Below are 21,485 nucleotides of genomic sequence, written 5' to 3'. Positions count from 1 at the left end.
CCAGCCCACTCACACCCACAAAGCTTGCCCAGACAATAGCACTTTTATTCAGCAGATATTTATTGAGCACCTACTGGGTACCCGGTATTGTTCTGGGCACTAGACAAAACAAAGCACTCCAAACAAGGGAGTCACAGGCCTGCCTTCCAGTTGGAGGAAACAGATAAGAAATAAGCAAATTAAGTATTTAATATAATATATATAGGAGTGTTCTAAAAAAAAAAAAAAAAAGTAAAGCAGGGCTGGGTGGCAAGGGACCAAGGGAGATGGACAGTGCTTTCTGATTTTTATGTAGAATACATTTTGTGGTTGTATCCACCACAGAGGAGGGCCAGGAGGCATGTTGGAGGGGATGCCCTGTCAGCAGTGACCTGAATGAGATGAAGGAGGGACGAGCCACACAGGCCAAGGAGGGAAGAATGTTCTCTGCCCGGGCGGGTCAGTAAAAGCCCTAAATAGGAGTCCTGGAGACCAGGGACATTTAGCAGCGAGCACACAACACGTATATTATCCTGTCCGCTTGTCTATATTGTCGCAAACATTTCATAATTTAAAACTTATTTTTGGGGTCGCCTGGGTGGCTCAGTCGGTTAAGCATCTGCCTTCGGCTCAGCTCATGATCCCCAGGTCCTGACATTGAGCCCCGTGTGTCCAGCTCCTTGCTCAGCGGGGAGTCTGCTTCTTCTCCCTCTGCTCTGTCCCCTGCTTGTGTGCTCTCTCTCGCTCTCTCTCGCTCTGTCAAAGAAATAAATAAAAATTTAAAAAATAATAAACTCTGATAGCTTCAAGTTATCTTTGTTTATATAGAACTCAATATGCCATTCTGGGCATTGCTTTTCTTTTTGAGATGTTTCATAAAAAGGATCAATATGAAGTGTAAATACCAGAGAAACAGAGATATATCTCTTTTTTAAATATATCTTTATATTTCAAGGAGATCCCTGGTGGGGTTAGTCAGAAGAACATGCAGGCTCTTGATCTCGGGGTCATGAATTCGAGCCCTGTGTCGGATGCAGTGATCACCTGAAAATATGATAGTAAAATCTTAAAATAAAATCTTAAGGGATCCCTGGGTGGCTCAGCAGTTTAGCACCTGCCTTCTGCCCAGGGTGTGATCCTGGAGACCCGGGATCAAGTCCCATGTTGGGCTCCCTGCGTGGAGCCTGCTTCTCCCTCTGCCTGTGTCCATGCCTCTCTCTCTGTGTCTCTCATGAATAAATAAATAAAATCTTATAAATAAATAAATAAATAAATAAATAAATAAATAAATAAATAAATAAAATCTTAATAAAATCTTAAAAATAAAATCTTTAAAACGTAATAAAAATAAATACAGATATATCTTTATATTTCAATACATTTTAAAACTTCCTATAGCCATATCCGTTCACAGTTATAATACATTTTTTTAATCTATTGTCTTAACAGTATCTCATGAAATTCACATGTGTTTTATGGTACATGTCCATGTTTATCCACTGAAATTAAATGAATAACTGTTACTCCCGGGCCATAAAGACACGGATCCTGAGACAGGCTGTTGGCAGGTTGCTCTAAGATGTTTGCTCGTAGGAGGGGACCTGAAACCAGGTACTAAAAGTAAAATAACAAAACGTAATAATAGTGAGGCTGGCCGTGACAAGCCTCATCTGATGGAGCACCTTGGGATGCTCTTCCCACTTGGTCCTCACCTGTCAGATGAGGGGCTGGCTATTAAATTCTGAGTCATTTGATTTATTCTCTTTCCCCTTTCTTGCTCAGATTTCCAGTTCCAACTCTGTGAATTCTGATGAAAATAACCGCTCTGTAACCAGTCATTGTTACTATAACAGGCTGAGCATGAAGTTAATCTCTTTCTTCAAACAGGGTTTCTGCGGGTAGACTGTTCTAGAACACTGGTTCTCAACCACTGGTGAGAACCACCCACCCCCCTTCCAGGGGGCACTTGGTGGCATGGGGAGACACTTGTCACTTGTCGTGACGGTGCTGCTGGCATCTAGCAAGTGGAGCCCAGGGATGCTGGTAAACACCCTGCAGGGCCCAGGGCAGCTCCCTCGCGACAAAGAACAACGCAGCCCCCAAATGTCAATGGTGCTGAAGATGAGAACCTTGGATCTCCAGAAATTGGAAAAAACGAAGAAGCAGGACAGTGAACGAAGAGGGGGCGGGGTGGGGGGACCCTGCTGCCTTTCTATGCCTCTGTGGCATTTCCCATTTCCCACCTAAGAAAGGAAACAGCAACTTTTATCATAGCTGATGCAGAACCTCTACCATTGATGGATTATTCTCGAGAATCCCTGAAGACCTGGGTATGGGACTCAACCCCACGTGAGAGCCAAGCACAGGACGACAAAGTGAAAAGTGGAGGCAAATTCAAACATGTACCATAACTACTAGGGGACTCTTTCTGCTCTAAGCCTCTCGGAAAGTCTTCAGATCCTGGGTTTCATTCAATCGACAATGCGTTCATCTGCATATGGCATTCAGCAGCAAAGTAAACTTTTTTTTCTGAGTCTTTTGTTTCCAAATCAAAGGGCAACAAAGAATATCCCAGCTCCATTCAAGCACTTTCAATGACTCTCAAATAAACGTGGGAGCAATAGTGGAGCCATTTAAAATGTACAGTGATGAGAAAGCATACTTATTAACCTTGTAAACATTCTATAAAAGTACAAGGGAAACTTCCCAAAGAATATCCAAGTGTCCTTTGAATATAATAGCCCTTTGTGAGTTGAAATGTTCATGTGTCTACCAAGTGGGATGGAGCACAGCAGACTGGAAGAAGGCAATCTTCGAGTCTTCTAGAAAGGGTGCCATGAACACATTATCGTGCAGCATCTTAAAGCTCAGAAGATTAAGGTTTCTCGCCCCCAGATCAGCTCCACTTACAAAAAAGCACTTTGGACTCATATTTAACCAACCATCAGAGGAGCTCCCAAAGCAGGCTAATTGAACACGGGGTTTTTGACACTCTATAATGATAACCTGGGATTTTTTTCTTGAAAACACCAACAGTGGCAAGCTTGGCAGGAAGCAGGAATTAGACGAGAGAATTGGTTGAAACCTGCCCTCCAAATTGGAAAACAAAACAAAACAAAACAAAACCAAAAAATCAAAATTTTTTGGTTTTCCAAAAGTTTGAAATCACTGCATGCTCCATCCTCATTCACATCGCCTCCAGCCTCAGGGCAGGGCATCTTCGGGGGCTTCGGAGCCACCACCTTCTTCACCAAGGCCTGCGCTTTGCTGAGAAGGGTCCCCCTTTGGGAAAAAAGGGGACCCACCCTCTCTGTTCCTCCTGTCCCCCTAGTCTGTGTCAGGCCTGTGTCCTGGTTCCATCTGCATGTTTTGCAGTCGCCTTCACGGCTCCAGAGGCCAACGAAGTCCGTCTCCAGGACGGGTACCCAGCCAAAAGCGGTCACCACTGAACCGTCCTTTTTATCCCTTTCTTAGCCTTTTACCCGCTGGCTTCAAACTTCTCCATGACGGGCCAGCTGTGGCCGACCTCAACCGAATATAAAGTCCTGAAGGGGCAGGCTGGAGAGCCCCACTGGGGGGAGCCCATGGGGAGCCCCGGGGGATGGTCTCTGCCTAAATCACTGGGCCCCACTCCAGCCTCCCAAGGCAAGTGGCAGGAAATTAGCAGCCAGAATCAAATGAGCTCAGCCAGCCTTGAGCCTTTTTTTTTTTTTTTTTTTTTTTTTTTTTTGTGATTGAGGGCAATCCAGGCATTCCGCCCAGGATAACCTAGAGAGAGAGAGAGAGAGAGAGAGAGAAAGAGAGAGAACTCTTTCTTCAAATCTCTGCAGTTCGTTGCCAGTGAGTCAGTACATACCTGACCCCAAAAAAAAGAAAAAAGAAAAAGAAAAAAGTTGTCTAACTGGTTGGGCTGTTTCAGCCAGCTACTACTGGGAGAAGTAAACAGAACCTGACCGTTTCAGTTGCATCTGACTCGCACATTATTTTCCAGTAAATATTTGTCATTTCAGGCCTGGTCCTTTCGCGGGCCCTGCCTGGGGGAGGCGGCCGCGGGGTGTCCACCAGGAGGGGTTGGGGGAAGACCTGGGTGACACGGAGCCAGGACTTCGCAGTGCTCCCGTGGGGCTGCAGCGGAATTGAGAAACCCTTCTTCCTTGGCCCTCGGGGGCTCCTCCAGGCAGCCGGCCGGGATTTCTGCCGGTCGCAGCACAATGGAGTGAACGCGACACACGCGGGCGTGCCCTCTGTCTTCATTCAGGAAGTGGCCAGCCAAGCCCGAGACTCTTTCTGCTCCGATGATATAAACAAATTGCAGAGGAAGTCAAGTCAAACTTTCCCTTGCTGCTTTTGTTCTCGGGCTAGCAATTCAGAAAGCAGAGCCAACTTTTTCTTTTCTGGATGCCTTTGAGACATTGCTCTTAACTGGCAAGGCATAAACCCTCATGGGTTTTGTTTTGTTTTTGTTTTAAACAAAGATCCCCCTAAACTTATTTTGTCAAAAAAAAAAAAAAAAATCAGAGATTTCCTAGAAGTTTCTTTTAAGGCTGGGTTGTTTTTTGTTGTTTTTTTCTTCTCTCTTTTTTTTTTTTTTTTGTTTTTGAGCCTTTCCAACCCAGTTGCTCCCTTAACATGACACGGCTCCCTAATTATTCTTCCCTTCAAATTTCAACCAGGAGAGCAATAATGAGCTTTGCGTGGACAATGGCTAAACCTGAATGAGGCTTCTGGTGCCCTAATTCAGGGCCAAGGAGAGCTAACAGTCATGATTCAATAAAGGTGCCAGGCCAAGGCACTCAGCAGACAGAAAGGAGACATCTTATCTGTCAAATCTACAGATACTGCTTGAAAAATCACACATAATTAATCCCTTCTCTTAGTGGAGGCTATTTGAAGCTTTATCACCAGCTTGGAAGATTTCATCTCTGGGTTTCACTGATGGCTCCGAGAGGGAACATTTTCAAACCAGAGGCACCTGATAATCCAGACATGCTTACCACGCCCCTACTAGTTATCTAATAAAAGAAGCTTTGCACTAAGTAACTGAAGGAAAACCGAATAGAGATATATAACAACTATTGGCAGCCTGACCCTGAGGTGGCTTCCCAGATGGGATGTTCTGTTACGCTAATCCTGGCGCAAGAAATAAAGATGTGACAGGCCCACGGGTATCAGAATGCCTGCCTTGATTGTCCTCAGATGGCCCTCTCTGTGCAGAGGTGGGTAGTCAACTTTCAACACAACCCTATTTTCTGGTAAAGCATAGTAGAGCAAAAATGCAGGCTCAAGATATTTACTGAGTCTCTGTGTTCCCTTCTGTAAAATGAGGGTTCCTTTTACCATGGCGGTATTTTTTAGGGTAGAAAAAATATATACAGAGAGAGAGAGAGAGAGAGAGCGATAGACACATATCTCACCTAACTCAATGTGTGGTGCATGTTAGGGTCTCAATGAAAGGTAGTTATGTTGATTAAAATTCATAACCCTATGTGAATTCTCCCGGGGTTGGGAAAAACTAGCATTGGTGGAAGCTGAACTTTATAGGTATTTGCAAAGTTACTCTTATGTCAGAACATGTTTGCTCAATTATGATCGTGTCCTCCCTCGTTATCTAGAAATACATATACACTGTAGATATTTATAGAGTCATAGGTATATAAAATCATTTGTGCAAGTTGTAATTGACTGTGTAATTATTAAATCAACAGTGGATGAAAGGAAAATGTGAGGTTTTGAAAGCTGGCTTTAATTCACATTTTATCTTCTATTCATTACACTGTTTATTTACCTGTCTACATTCTCCTCTCCGTTGATTATTTTCGAAGCATGCATTTTCCCTTGAGTGACATCAGATGAGAACATCATTTTGTTTGCATTGCTGGGGAGACAGAGGCAAACAGAAAACCAGAGATAGCAACCGGCTTGGAGACCTCCAAGGTATGTGGGTCATTGTTAGAAGCTGAGTGCGTCTTCACACCCCGTAACTCTCTTTGAAGTTTTGATGCAGAAACATGTAATACTTACAATGTACCTGAAGCTGTGTAAAGCTAATAGAGCCATCATGTATCGATGCAATGACTATACATTTATAGAATTCAATAATTGCTTTCAACAGGTTTTATCAAATACCTCTGCATGCCAGGCGCTAGGATACAAGGAGGAATTATCATCAGACTAGACACACACTTTAAAGTCCAGAAAAGCAAGGACACCACCACCATCCCTCCTTGCCTGCCAGAGGAGACAACCAGATAATTCAGAAAAGCTATTTTCAATTTCAACAAACACAGACTTTTATCTCTTTGAAAAACGCAACTTTATTTTTTATTCCAGTTTGGCTTTTTCTGTTTCAATTTTCACTTGGGTGCAGATCCTGAGATGATATGGATTATTTTTCAGAACATACTCCTCCACCGCTCCTGCTTTGGGTGGAATATACTTCCCTGCACTACTGGACTTGTAGTCCAACTACAAGTTGGACTTGGCTCCTGTGACTTTGTTAACCAAAAGGCCCTTAGTAAGCACGATTCCCACCAAGCCTTGAAGTGATTTGCATGGTGGATCATGCTCTTTTGGGCTTCCAACACTGACATGAGGAGCAAAAGTCTGCTCATCCGAGGAGGATGAAAAATGCCTGGTTGTGACCCAAGACTGGAAGCCCAGCTCAGTGGGGTCTAGATCATCTGAACATCAACTAGCTTGCAGATGTTTTTGTGAGATTAAATAATTACTGTTTTAAGCCACTGAGTTTGGGAATGATTTGTTACGTGGCATAATTGTGGCAATAGTTGACTGATGTTGGCCCCATAATACTTACAGGTCTTCATCTGGCCATGGGCATACCAATACAGTTACTAAATTGCAGGGGGTGGGGGGGCGGGGCGCAAATTTAATTTTAAAAGATCCTTCAAACACTTGCCGTCCTGATTTGACTTTGTTATGTAAATTAAGGTCAATTATAGCCTTTGATGCACCAAATGAAATTTGAGGCCCATAATGTTTAAATGAAGCAGCATATGGTTGAGGAATAAAAGAGGTAGAAGGCACTCATTTATTTATTCAGCACTAGATAAAGCCTTCATTCCACAAATGCATCGTCCAAAAAAAAAAAAAAAATGGTTCACTCGTTAAAGAGATGCTCTTGGAGTTCTTTTGTACTAGACTTTGTAGATGCGGATTTGAGTCAAGGGCTTACCGTAAGCCAAGCACTATTCTTAGTGCTTTACCTACATCAGTTTATTTAAAACCCTCAAAAGTTAATGTCACAGTCACTGTGGTTCTTCTTTCCAACTGACAGGTAAGAAAAATGAGGAAGCAGGAGCATAAATGACTTACCCAAGCTTCCATGATTGGTAAGTGACAAATTCGGGATTCAAACCCGGGCTTTCTGATTTCAGAGCCCACACTCTTACCCCCCTACCCATGGTAAGACATCTAGTTTTTACTGACAGTTTGTTTTATGGAGTAAAAGGGGCAGCTGCTTCTAACAAGAAGGCAAATCAATCATACAAACCACAGGCTGGACCAGGATGGAAAAGAACAGGAAACTAGGTTAAGAACAGTAGGGAGGGGGTACCTGGGTGGCTCAGTGGTTGAGCATCTGCCTTTGGATCAGCGCACAATCCGGGGTCCTAGGATCAAGTCCTTCTCCCTCTGCCTGTGTCTCTGCCTCTCTCTCTCTCTCTCATGAATAAATAAATAAAATTAAAAAAAAAAAAAAGAACAGTAGTGAAGACCTGTTTTGGACAGGAGGCCAGAGAAGTCTCTAGTTAGGTGAAGCTGTCTGAAGGATGAAAATGATCACACAAAAAAATGGCTGGGAGAAAGAAGAATGTTCTGGGCAGAAAGAATAGCAGGGAGTTGTCTCCAGTCAGGACACAGCTTGGTGTGCGTTAGGGACTGAAAAATGGCCAATGCTTCAGTGACATTGAAAAGACAGTTGTCTCTTACTCTTTGTCATAGGACAGGGGTCAGTCAATAGAGTTTTTTGTAAGGTGCCTAATAGTAACCATTTTAGACTTTATAGGCCACAATTAGTCAACTGTGACATTATAGTGCAAAAAAACCCCCCAAAAATAGAAAAACCATACACAGTAAGTAAACAGATGAGAGTGGCTGTAGTCCAATAAAACTGTATATATGGACATTGACATTTGGATTTCATTGTGACAGTTGTACAAATAGTAAATAGGTGTGAAGACACACGGGACATTCATATCTGGTGCATTTCCAGCATTTCCAGCATATCAGGTGCATTTTCAGCATATTGGAATTATTATGAAATATTATGGGAATATTATGATACGTGATACACCTTGACTGTGGAACTCTGGTGAGTTCTCTGTCAAAATGGAATATAGGTCATACTGGTAAGAACACGAGGCAGTTTTGAATTAAAGAAATGACAAGCTATTGGGTTATTTAATCGTTGCGTTAGGATTCTTCCGCAAAACAGTAACAATTGAATATAAGTGTATAGGAAGAGATTTCTTATAAGGAACTGGCTCACACAATTAGGCTGAGAAGTCTCATGATTTGCCATCTGCGGGCTGGAGATCCAGGAGAGCTGGTCTGATCCAGCCTAAGCTGAAAGGCCCCAGTACCAGGATCACTGGGAGCAGGAATAGATGTCCCAGCCCACACAATCAGGCAGGAAGGGCCAACTTCTGCTTTCCTCTGCTTTTCTGTTCGATTCAGACCCTCCAGGGATTAGATGATGCCCAATCACCCTGGGCAGGGCAACGTGCTTTACTGAATCTACCCATCCAAATGCTAATTTCATCTGGAAGCACCCTCCCACACACAACCAGAAATAAAGTTTAACCAAATATCTGGGTACCCCGTGATCCAGTCGACATATAAAATTAACCTAAAAGAGTCAATGATCTATGATCACCCAGAAAAAAAAAAAAAATCACGTGCTTCCTAAAATACTGCCCTGACAAAAATAACATAAAATGCACGGTCCATCTTTACCCAGGAGAACAACAAACTGATTAATGGGTGTCACCATTTGAGGAGAATCTGAGATTCCTCACTGCCCAAGAAAACTTGAATTGCCCTGAAATCTTAAAGAGGTCATATGTGAGAAGAAAACTGAGAGATGTTTTCCCAAATTTGACCTAAGAACTCCAAAAATTTACATCACCTAAGTAGCAATGAGCCGAGAAGCCAAAAGAAACTTTCTAAACTGACTGTAATAAAAAATGTTATTTTTCAGGTTAACAAATTTTGTAGTTTGCAGTATTGTCTCCTTTTATTCAAATTAAATATTAACTTTTATGACTAACCTGTGCTCTTTTTATTAAGGAAAGCCCCCAAACTGTAAGATCTTCAAGGCCTACAGACTGGAACCAACTCTAATTAAGCACCTACTGCATGAGCCAAGCACATCTTGATGCTAGAAATAGAGCATTGAACAGAACAGACAGTGGTTAAAAAAAAAAAAAAAAAAAAGAACAGACAGTGGTGGTTTTAAAATATGCCCATGAATTCCATGAATCCATTGATACTCCCCTCCTTCAAAAGGCAGAGGCTGTTTGCTTTCCCTTTGAGTGTAGGCTGGACCTGGGACTTGTTTCTGGGGAGTAGAATATTCTGCAAGTGACATTGGGTGGCATTTAAGACTAGTCATAAAATACAATGCTGTTCGCCTCTTGTTCCTTGTGTCTGGAAGCCAGCTGCCTTGTTGTGAGAACGCTCCCGCAGAATTAGGGGAAGGCCCACACAGTGAGGAATGAAGGCCTCCGGCTCATAACCATGCAAGGACGCCGTCTTAGAAGAAGAGTCTCCAACTGCATGTACTCAAGCCTGGAGATTCAGCCAACATCTTGGCTGCTCGTAAGGCCCTGAGCCAGAACCATCCATTCAAACCCGCTATCCACGATTTCCCAACCTCAGTAACCAGATGAGGTAAGAAATATGTGTTAAGTCGTTACATTTTGGGGCAATTTGTTACACAGCGAGCAATCACTAACACACCGACAAAAGTCTTGGCTTTAGGACTCTGACGTTCTGATGTTTATTTAATAGGCATTGAATAAATGTTTTTTGAGAGAATGATGAATGATGGTAAGCTAGGGAAATGCATCCAATTATCATTAACTGTTCATTCACTTATCAAATATTTACTGAGCAGCCTCCTACGTTCATCCATGTTCTAGGCAGCAAGCTAGGATAATAAGAAAGATGTAACAACCCTCCCCTTGTGGAGCTTCCAGTCTGGTAGAAAAAGCAAGTTTTTGCCATGTGTCTGACACTCCCTGCAGGACCCTGAAATCAAGTTTCCCTGTCCCAGATGTGTGCATCACCTCATTCATTCCTCACGCTGGCCCCTCCCTCTCGCCCACATCCATGCTACAGCCTTCCCCAGGCTCCCTTGCCACTTGGCAATATGACACAATTCAAGCCAGTGCAGCACAGGCAGGAGATTGGTGGGCAGGGTTTGGTGTCTTAGGAAAGAAAAGATGTCCCTAGGTCCTGTGTCAGGAGGGTGCTGTGGGCGACACATCCTACAAGCATCAAGAAGAGTTGAGAGAAGGGCTCCTGGGTGGCTCAGTCAGTGCAGCACCTGCTTTTGGCTCAGGTCGTGCCCTTCGGATCCTGTGATCCAGGCCTGCCTCAGGCTCCCTGCTCAGGGGGAAGTCTGCTCCTTCCTCTCCCTCTGCCCCTCCTCCTACTTCGTGCTTTCTCTCTGGCGCCCTCTCTCTGTCTCAAATAAATAAAATCTTAAAAAAGAAAAAAGAGGAAGAAGGGCTGAGAGAGAGCTGCAAAGCTCTGACATTCTTAAGCCACCGAAACATTATAGTAACTGCCTGCCTCTGGATTTCCTTTTAAGCGAGAGAAAAAAATAATAACCTGTTCGTTGAAGTCTCTGTTGGGTTATTGTTGTTGCTACTTACAGCTAGGAGCATTCCCGAGTGACTTGATGGAATTGAAGTGGAGAACCAAGGTCACAAAGGCGATGAACGGAGCAATCAGAAATCAAAACCAGATCTTATGAAGCCCCGAATCTCTATCTAATCATGATGCTATATTGTCATTGTGGTTTCCACAAGCGAGAAGGAAAAAATAAAATAAAATAAAACCACTACAGCAGATGTATTTATCTCATTTCCCTGATTTTATCCGGAGTAACAAGGCTTTCTGATGTCATCTCAAACCATAGGACATTAAATCTGCATTCCAGGTTTAACAAATACTTAATTGCAAATTTAGGGGAGGTCATGGAAAGTACTAAGGACTTCCTTAATATTGATGATGTTGTTGGAAATGTGCTAACCATGGATCCAGCGTTGAGAAGAGTTGGTAAAGACAGATCCCGTTCCTTGAGGGTCCCTTCAGTAAAATATTCATGGGGCACTTACAATGTGCCCCGTGATTTAGTCCCATGATCTCACCGGGTGTCTCTGTCACCCAGCAAGTTGAGCCCATGCACCCCACTTTACAGTTCAGAGGGGGTCAGCAGCTTGTGCAGGGTGATCTGGTGTGTGAGCAGCTCAGGATTGAGCCCTGCCCCGGTCCGGAGCCTGGGCCGTCGACTGTCGGGACGGAGGGTAATACCATGTGTCTGTATGTGAGAGTAGAATAAGTGAGCCTGGGTTTGGCAGCAGTTGTGACAGTTTATACATGAAGGAATAAAGTTTGGGAAATGCTCTGGCAGAGGATATTGGAGTGAAAATAAACATGGGTCAGTTCCTGCTCCAGCCCCATCTGGCTGTGCTGTTAGGCAAGTCTCACGATCTCCGGGAGCCTCAGTTTCTTCTCTGTGAAATGGATATCCACTGACACCCACCTCACAGTTGTTCTGAGGACTCAGGGGGGCAGAGCCGCGGGACCGGAGGCAGGCTGTGCAGCCAGTCCTCAAAAAACATTAATGGCAACCATTTTAGTTATTGTTGCGCGCTTCCTGTACGCAAGGGAGACAGCTTCATTGTTTTGATCCGGGTATTTCTCAACCATTCTGTACATGCTTTGTGTTGAAAGGAGAAATATGTAGTCATCCAGAGAGCAAATAACCTCTGCAAAAGCCATGTCCCGAATTTTGCTAAAAAACAATCCATCAGTCTTCCCTGCCTGTGGCATGGCACAGATGCAAAGAGCACAGTGAGGGCCGCAGGGAGGGGCAATGGAGGGTCTTGCCTCCCTGGCTTGCAGCTTCCTCTTGCCCCCCAACACCCTACCCCTGCCACTTCTTTCCTTCTTATTCCCATTAACCCGGTTCTCCCTTCACAACTTTTTTTCCCCAGTTACACCAGCACTTATTTTTGTTTTGAGATAAAGCCCTGACCTCTCCCCTCAAAAGTAGTTTCCTGGCTTAGAGGAGAAAAGCAAGCACAATTGGGGAGTTCCCATTTTCCAAGAAGGATGTTGGAACATGAGACAAGCAGTGGCTCCCCAGTGGTCCCCACCTCCTGGTATCCATATCTCTGGGTGATGCCTTCCCTCAAGTGTGGGCTGGCCTACTGACTTTTTAACACATGGAATACTCACAGATGATGGGATGTCACTTCCATGGTTGGGTTACAAAGGACGGGACCTCCATCTTGCTTGCTGACTCTCTCTCTACTGCCTTCTCAGCTCTCACGCTCTGATGAAGCCAGTTGCCATGGGGGGAAGCCTAGTGGCAAGGAAATGCCCCTGGTCTTTGACCAACAGCAGAAGACCTGAAATCCTCAGCCCCCCACCTCTGGAGGAGTCGAAACTTACCGAGAGCCACATGAGCTTGGAAGCTCCAGTTGAGCTTTCAGATGAGACCCCAGCCTAGGCTCATACCTTGAATGCAGACTTGCAAAAGACCCAGCTAAGCAGGATCCTGATTCTGACCCACGGAAACTGAGCGCCTTGTTACGAGTTGCTGTATTTTGTGTGCGTGGATAATTTGTTACACAGTCATAGAGAACTAATCAGACCCACAGCCTCAATCAATAATGAACAGAAAGGAAGAAAAGGAAAGAGCTGGATGAAGATCTGGCATCTCTGGATGCTGGCCACCTTCTGCCATCCAATACGTACTCGCCCTGAGTGACGAAAGGCACCTCTCTTTCCTGCCTTGATTTCTTCTTCTGCCAAATGAGAGGATTGAATTGGGGATTGTAACTTTTCTGTAGTTTCTCTCTCTCTCTCTCTCTCTCTCCCTCTCTCTCTCAAAATCGAATGATGTTCACCCTGGGCTCACATTCCAACTTGGCCACAGTCAAAGCCAGATAGAAGCTGTCCTCATGAAACGGGGCCTGGGGTTTCTATTCACCTCAGTCCTCACCTGAACTGCTGTCCTCATTTATATCACCTGCCAGGCATGGCAGGTGAGGTGGTGGATTCCTGAAGCAAGTGATCCCCTGTATTGGATTGCTTCTTTTGATGAGCAGACTAGCAGACGCCAGGTTGGGAAAAGGCATGCAAGACGCCTGGTGGGGGGCGCGGGGGGCGGGAGGGCCTCATAGGACGGGATTATGGGGAAGAAGCCAGAGGAGGCTGGGAGACAGGCAGACCACGCACTGGTCCCATCTCTGCAGAGGAGAAAAAAGGAAGAAAGAACGGGTGGGTAAGAAAGATCTGAGACTGTAAGCCATCCTCAGAAAGTTTTGCCAAAGCCCCATGTCTCCCAGAAATGAGCCTGCTTTAATACCCCTGTGGCATGCAGTCGCAGGTAAGGAACAACCTGAGAGGAACCTGGAGTTAGGACAAATGCAGATCCCAGAGCGCAGCTCCCAGGGCCCTCGATCAATTATGGTCCCCGCTGTGGGACACCCAAGGGGCAGGTTTTCACAACTTTCACAGCCCGTGAGCTTCCTTCTAGTCTAAAAATCCTACCTGAATGTGGGCCTGAGGGATCAATGTGGCCCTCACATGCATTTTGGTTGGCTCATGGCATTTCAAAACGTCAGCTACAACACTAAAACCTCCATCTACAGAAGAAAAATGGAATAAATTGGACGTTAAAACCGATTTAAAACCTGCGCTGTGCGAAAGACACTGTGAACAGGACAGAAAGTCAAGCCACAGAGTAAAAGAAATTAGTTGCAAATCATCTATCTGACAAATCACATATTTGTATCCAGAATACAAGTTTTAAAACCTCCAAAATTCAGGAATAAGGAAACAAATCACCCAATATTTTTTAAGTATTCTCTACGCCCAGGGTGGGGCTGGAACTCACAACCCCAAGATTTGCATGCTCTGCCAACTGAGCCAGCCGGGCCCCGCACCCCAAACCACCCAATACTTTTAAATGGGCATAAGATTAGAACAGACACCAATAAAAGTATAGATACTTGTGACGAATAAACAAATGAGAAGATGTCCAACATCTTCAATCTCCACAAGATCCCCTGCACACCTGTTAAAATGGCTAAAACTTTTTTAAAAAACTGATGAATATCAATTGCAAGCCTTCACAGGGCTGCTGTCAGGATTAAATAAAATAACGTGCGTGCAATGCTGGGCACAGAAGGCATCCTCAGGACGTGTATTATCAGAAACTTCAGAAGAAAATTAAGAGCCAGAGTTTCGGAAGAAAAGCCTAGAAGGAAGAGAGAAGGACCAAAATTTGAACGAAATGTCTATGTATAGAAGTTCCTCTCGGGGGACCCCTGGGTAACTCAGCGGTTTAGCGCCACCTTCGGCCCGGGGCGTGATCCTGGAGACCCGGGATCGAGTCCCACATCAGGCTCCCTGCATGGAGCCTGCTTCTCCCTCTGCCTGGGTCCCTGCCTCTGTGTGTGTGTGTGTGTGTGTGTGTCTCATGAATAAATAAAATCTTAAAAAAAAAAAAAAAAGAAGAAGTTCCTCTCAAAGGAATTCATCTGTCTTGCAGAAAATTTCAGCCACTACTAGCTCACCTGCCCCCTGTTCAGCCAGGAGGACAATGTGAAAATGGCATTGCATTTACCGAACACCTGCTGTTCCCCAGTACCGGGCACAGCCTGTCACTTTGCTAGCCTGCGGTGCTGGACAAGGCTCAGAGAGGTCAGCAGCCGGCCCAAGGCCACACAGCGAGTGAAGGGCGGAGCCAGAATTCCCAACAAGTTGGTTCTCTTCTCCCTGTGCAATGCAGCCTCCCAACCCGGGCAGGGGAAGAAGCGGGCAGAGTGATGTTCCTTGTGCAGGGGAGGTTTCTACTTTATTTATCAGGCTTGCTGCACCCACAAAGTCTCCTCCCACCCCCGGCCACCTTCGGAGGTGCCAACAGTTTTAGCCTCCTATGGGGTATCCCTCTCCCACGTTCCTCCCACCCTGTTATGTCAGTGTCAGCCGGTGCCACCCAGCATGCTTTTCACTTGCACCCCCCTAAGGAAGCTTTGTAGACTTTTTTTGTTTCCCTAACTGCCCCCCAGGAGATGTTAACACCACCGATCTACTGCATATCTGTGTATGTACTGGGACACACGTGCGTGCTTAATAACCGGAGTGGGATCTTGCGCCCCCTTCCCCCGAGAGCCAGTGTGACCCCCCTGAGGGCAGCTCTGCACCCCTTGGGGTCGGGGTGATGACCGAGGCAGGGACAGCCACGCAGTGAGAGCCAGGGCTTGGTGGGTGCCTGCGGCTGCTGTAAGAGCCTCACCTGCCCCGACACAGCCTGGAAGCAGCAGAGCTCCACCGGCTTCTCCTGGAGGTTGGAACCCGTTTCCCCTTCGATTTGGCTCTTCCTCAATCTCTTTCCATCTTTGTCCGCTTAAAACCTAGATGCAGAAGTGATTCTAGGAACGCGAAAACCACAGGAGGGTGTTGGCTTCTCTTCCAGGTGACCAGATCACTCTTGATCATCCCAAATTCCCTATTTTCCCAGCTTTTTAGACGTGTTCTGGGCCGTCTCTTTAATTCCACCGCGGTCTTTCTCAGTCACTGTGTCCGGGGAAGCATGTAGGCTTTGGAAACGTACCCAACCCCCTCTTTTCTAGAACTTATGACAGCTAAACTCCCTCAGGTGCCGAGCAAGAGTCTCTTCGGGGATTATCAACATCCCATTTTTGCAACACCTGCCGTTTCACACACGAGGTGACGGAGGCCCAGGGATGTCAGCGAATTCAGCCCAGGTCACACGGGGATAAGTGGTGGCCAGGCCAGGCTGCACAGCCAGGACAGGCGGGCTCCAAGTGCATGGGACTAACCACGATGAGAAGCCACGGCTTAATTTTAGCGTATCACTTCCCTCAAAGGGGGGTGGGGGGACAGAAGATGGAAGTTTTCAAAGGGGGAGGGGGCCTCATTGTGCTCTGCATACGGTTACTCTCCCAGCCACCAAAGGATACCCTGGTGATGAGCAGTACATAGACTTTTTTAGTGGTGCACATGACAACGGGTTAAGATTTGCTACCCACCTCCAAAAAAAGAGGGCCCCACCTCCCTCAGCTGGGTCAGTCAGTAGAGCATGTGACTCTTTTTTTTTTTTTTTTGAGCATGTGACTCTTGATCTCAAGGTTGTGAGTTCAAGCCTCTTGTTGGGCATAGAGTTTACTTAAAAAAAAAAAAAAAAGTTTGCTACCCAACCATTTACTGCTTTTAGTAAGATGCTTCCTTCTTACTTCTCGATTACTATATTATAAAATGATTCTCTCAAGGGAGAAATCTCCCAGGGGCGACAAGGCTCCAAGGAGAAATGCTCACCCTCTTACACTTTGCCAGATGCGTCCAGAATCTTCGGACAGATTTGAGTAATGAATCATGTTTCCTATGTTGCCCAGGTTTTGCTTCCCACCTAATGTTCTGCAGCCCGGTTTACACTGTGTGACTTTGAATAGCTTCCTGTATTCTTCTAGAATTCAGCCAACATTCTTTCAGTTTCTCTTCCTAGTTTAAGGAAGGAAAACATGTACTTCTATAATGATCTAAAATGTTACTTCTCTATTATGTACACAATGTGCCTTCTGTACACACTTCATACAAATCACCACTTTCTCCCCCCCACCCACCCACCACAGCTTCCGGTAGGTGCCCAATAGCCAGTTTCTGGGTAAGAAAGGGAGTCTTACAGAAATGAAGTGACTGGTCCAGACACACAACCGGGTATTGTGCAAGCAGAATTTGGTTTGCCTTTTGCTGGCCCACGGGCTTTTCAGCAACACCATTCTCCCACATGTGGCCAGTACATCAGTCAAAACTTTCTCTTTCGGGCACCTTTGAAACTTCCAGCAAAAGCCTGAATTTTCCATTTCTAACCCCCCAAAATTCTTTTTTCTACTTGACATTTTCAGCCAATCACTTTTTTTTTTTTTTTTTTTTTTTTTTTTGGTTCTTAAAAACTGGCAGGCAGGGGCACCTGGGTGGCTCAGTGGGTGAGCATCTGCCTTCAGCTCAGGGCATAATCCTGGGGTCCTGAGATCAAGTCCCGCATCGGGTTCCCCGCAGGGAGCCTGCTTCTCCCTCTGCCTGGGTCTCTGCCTCTCTGTCTCTCATGAATACATAGATAAATAAATCTTTTTAAAAAAGAAAAAGAAAGAAACAAAAAAGATCAAGCATCAAAACCAAACTCAGACACAGTAGGGATGTTGGGATGATCAGAGCAGGAGTTTAAAACCATGATAATTAAGATGCTAAGAGCTCTAATGAATAAAGTAGACAGCAAATAAGAACAGACAGGCAACGTGAGCAGAGATGAGAATTCCAAAGAAGGAAAAAGAAATGCTAGAGATAAAACACTGTCACAGAAAGAAGAATGCCTTTGACGGGCTTACTGGGAGCCTGGATCCAGCAGAGGACAGAATCTGTGAACTTGACGGTATTTCCACAGAAACTATGAAAACTGAAAGGCATAGAGAACAGAGACAAGAAAAGAAAAGAAAAGAAAAGAAAAGAAAAGAAAAGAAAAGAAAAGAAAAGAAAAGAAAGAAAAGAAAAGAAAGAAGAAAAGAAAAGAAAAGAAAAGAAAAGAAAAGAAAAGAAAAGAAAAGAAAAGAAAAGAAAAGAAAAGAAAAGAAAAGAAAGAAAAGAATATCCAAGGACTGAGTGGCTCCATCAGCTAAGCATCTGCCTTCAGTTCAGGTCATGATCTCGGGGTCCTGGGATCAAGCCCCACATTGGGCTCCCTGCTCAGGGGGGAGTCTGCTTCTCCCTCTGCCTCTGCCCCTCTTCCCTACTCATGCTTTATCTGTTTCTCAAATAAATGATTTCTTTTAAAAAAGGGAATATTCAAGGACTGTGGGACAATTACAAAAGGTATAACACACAGAGTAGGAATATCAGAGAAGAAAGAAAGGCACAGAGGGGACATTTGAAGCAAAAATGACCCTGAATTTCATCTCAGCTAATTCCAGACACTAAACCACAGATCCCAGAAGCTCAGGGACACAAAGCAGAAATAAATGCCCCCCAAGAGCTACAGCTAGGCATATCCTATTTAAATTGTAGGAAATCAAATATGAAGAGAAAATCCTGAAAGAAGTCAGAGGGAAAACCCCTTACCTGGAGGGGAATAAAGATGCTAATCACATCTGAGTCCTCAGAAGCCAACCAAGCCCAGAGGAGAGGAGAGTGAAATAAATTTCCTTCCAAAGGGAAGGAGAAATGAAGACTTTCTCAGACAAACAAAAACTGAGAGGATTTGTTGCCAGTGGATTTGCCTTGCCAGAAATACTAACAGGTGTATTTCAGCTCTGGATGAAGGTAATCAAAAAGCACGAACTTATGATTATATGATGAATAAGTACGAAGGATGTAGTGTACAGGAGGATGTCTATAGTGAACTCCTGTATGGTATATTTGAACCTTGTTAAGAGAATAGGTACACAGAGTTCTCATCAGAAGAAAAAATAATTGGGGGTGCCTGGGTGGCTCAGTGGTTGAGCATCTGCCTTTAGCTCAGGTTATGATCCTGGGGTCCTGGGATGGAGCCCTGCATCAGGCTCCCTGCTCAGTGGGGAGTCTACTTCTCCCTCCCCCTCTGCTGCTTGCTCCCCTTGCTTGTTGCCCACTCTCTCTCTCTCTCTCTCTCCATCAAATAAATAAATAAGAGGGGCAGCCCTCTTATTTAGCTCAGGTGGCTAAATAAGCGGTTTAGCACCGCCTTTGGCCCAGGCCATGATCCTGGAGACCTGGGATCGAGTCCCACATTGGGCTCCCTGCATGGAGCCTGCTTCTCCCTCGGCCTGTGTCCCTGCCTCTCTCTGTTTCTCTCATGAATAAATAAATAAAATCTTTTAAAAAGTAAATAAAATCTTTAAAAAATTTTTTTCTTCTTCCCTTTGTGTTATATGAAATGATGGATATTAACAAAACTTATTGTAATCATTCCACAATATGTGAAAGTCAGACCATTAGTGTGTACGTCTTAAACTTACACATTGCTGTATGTCAATTATATCTCAATAAAGCTAAAAAAAATGTTCTTTAGAGAGAAGGAAAATAATATAGGTGAGAAGCTTGGATCTGCATCAAGAAAAGCAGAACATCAGAGAAGGGAAAAGTGAAGGTAAAATAAAAAATTATATTTTCCTTATTCTTAAGTGCTCTAACAGATAACAGGATATTCAGAATAATCACTGCAACAATGTATTCAATCACGTATTCTCCGGTGTGTGTATGTATGTGAGCTTATGTAGAAGGGAAAGGGCAGCGATGATACAAGGGATGAGGATCTGGCTAGCACAGTTGACCCCCGAACAATCTGAGGGTCAGGACCGCTGACACCCCATGAAGTGAAACTTCTGATCCCCCCAAAACTTAACCACTCACAGACTAAACGAGGCCTTACTAATGACATAAACAGACAATTAACACATATTTTGTAGGTTCTATGCATTACACACTGCTGTCTTCCAGTAAAGCGTCTAGAGCAAAGCAATGCTGTTAAGAAAATCATAAGGAGGGCACCTGGGTGGCTCAGTGGTTGAGCGTCTGCCTTTGGCTCAGATCGTGATCCCAGGGCCCAGGATCGAGTCCCACCACGAGGCTCCCTCTGCCTGTGTCTCTGACTCTCTCTCTGTCTCTCATGAATAAATAAATAAAATCTTTTAAAAAAATAAAATAAAATCATGAGGAAAATACATTTACAGTACTGTATTTATCAAAAAACACAATAAAATATATATGAGTGGACCCACACTCTTCAAACCTGTGTCGTCCAGAGGTCAACTTGCACTACCTGCGACGTGGCGTAGTGTTCTTTGAAAGTAGACTTGTATTCATTGTAAAGGTGTAGGTGTATGTACCTAAGCCTATATTGCAAATTCTAGGCCAATTGCTAAAAAAAAAAAGTAGCACAGCCCCACAGCCAAGCGGACACACAGTCGGAGAGTGTGTTCCCCTCCTGGGGATGAGCAAGAAACGGGGCTCCAGACACAGGCTGTGTGTGGGGCTGGGGGCAGCTGCACTCGCTGGGCCTCTCAGCCGGAAAGAACTGGTACTCTTACTTCCCCAAGCGGCTGCACCTGGCACCCCTGGGCTTCCCTTCAGCTGCAGAGAGGGGGGCATCCAGCAGGCCTGACCTCGGCAGCTCTCCCCACTCCGGGACCTTTTGCAGTATGATTGCAGCTTGCTGCCTACTTACCTGTTGACGTCAATGCCCATGGCATCTTCAAGCTAGATTTCGAAGACGAAGGCCCCAGGTGTGTGTCTTCTCACATCTACCTCCCCATGCCTGAAACCCCGGCCTGGCTCAGTTTAACAAGAGTGAGAAACAGGTGCGTGAGAGATGAGGGCAAGGAAAGAAGAGAGGGAGGATGGAAGAAAGCAAGGAAGGGTGGAAGGGAGGCAGGGAGGAGGGAGGGGGAGGGAAGAGACGAGGGGAGAGGGAGGGAAGAAAAGTTTGCCATAAAGTGCTAGAATAAGGATCAAAGTTCTGCCTTTTAACTGCTTCAGGGCCAATGAAAAGGGGCTGGGGGGGTGCAGGACAACATAGGGGTCCAAGGTAGAACCTCCTTAGTCTAACAGACCTCAATTCCAATCTCAGATCCCCCACTTACCAGCTCTGTGTTCTAGGCAAATTCCTTCTGCAGACCTCCGTTTCCCCATCCATAAAATGGGAGTAATAATAGCATCCGTGTTATAAAAGCTTCATGAGATCACGCATGTCAAGCTCATGTCAAGCTCTCACTGTAGATCTCTCCCACAGAGTAAGCTCTCAGGGAATGTTGCTGTTGTACCACGGTTAGTTATTCTTAGCAGTTGATGTGAGCCTCCAGATTTGGTAAGGCAGCCGGAGGAGGCCAGAGAATAGTTAAGGGGTGCATTTGAGGGATAAGACTTATAAAAAAAAAGAAAAAAGCATTTCTTGTTCCCCATCTTTGGGCCCTAGCAGGAAGTTGTTGACTTGAGAAAAAAACGCAAGCGTTGTGGCGCCTCAGACAGAACCCAGGGCAGCGTGTACCTGGAATGTTCTCTGCAGTCACCACGCCCTATCATGGAGCTGAGGAACAGCCAGGAGAGCACCACGGATCAGAGGAAGGGGAGCACAGAGAGGCTGAAGGGGAGGGAGTGGAGGCCACTGCTAAGAAATAAATTGGAAGCACTTGGGTCTGCAAAGATGAAGTCGGGGCAGGGAGGCCATAAAATCAAATTGTGCTCACTCACGAAAG

General features: G+C 45.1%; 1 long non-coding RNA gene across 3 annotated transcripts; it reads right to left on the bottom strand.

Moving 5' to 3' along the window:
* Window positions 1-11,079: 11,079 nt before the first annotated feature.
* Window positions 11,080-21,242, bottom strand: LOC111092205. Of its 3 annotated transcripts, none has more exons than XR_005377997.1 (5): window positions 20,874-21,242; window positions 13,789-13,883; window positions 12,685-13,484; window positions 12,469-12,595; window positions 11,080-11,947 (listed from the first exon to the last, which is right to left on the bottom strand). It is a non-coding gene; the product is annotated as an uncharacterized LOC111092205 (long non-coding RNA). The 3 variants fall into 3 exon arrangements; XR_005377996.1 differs by having other exon boundaries at window positions 12,469-13,040; window positions 13,238-13,484; XR_005377995.1 differs by having other exon boundaries at window positions 12,469-13,484.
* Between the last annotated feature and the right edge of the window lie 243 nt (window positions 21,243-21,485).

The sequence above is a fragment of the Canis lupus genome, chromosome 24 (genome assembly GCF_011100685.1).
Source record: "Canis lupus familiaris isolate Mischka breed German Shepherd chromosome 24, alternate assembly UU_Cfam_GSD_1.0, whole genome shotgun sequence".
NCBI classification, from domain to species: Eukaryota; Metazoa; Chordata; class Mammalia; order Carnivora; family Canidae; genus Canis; species Canis lupus.
The sequence above is the reverse complement of the archived record's forward strand: the minus strand, read 5'-3'. Positions and strand labels throughout refer to the sequence as shown.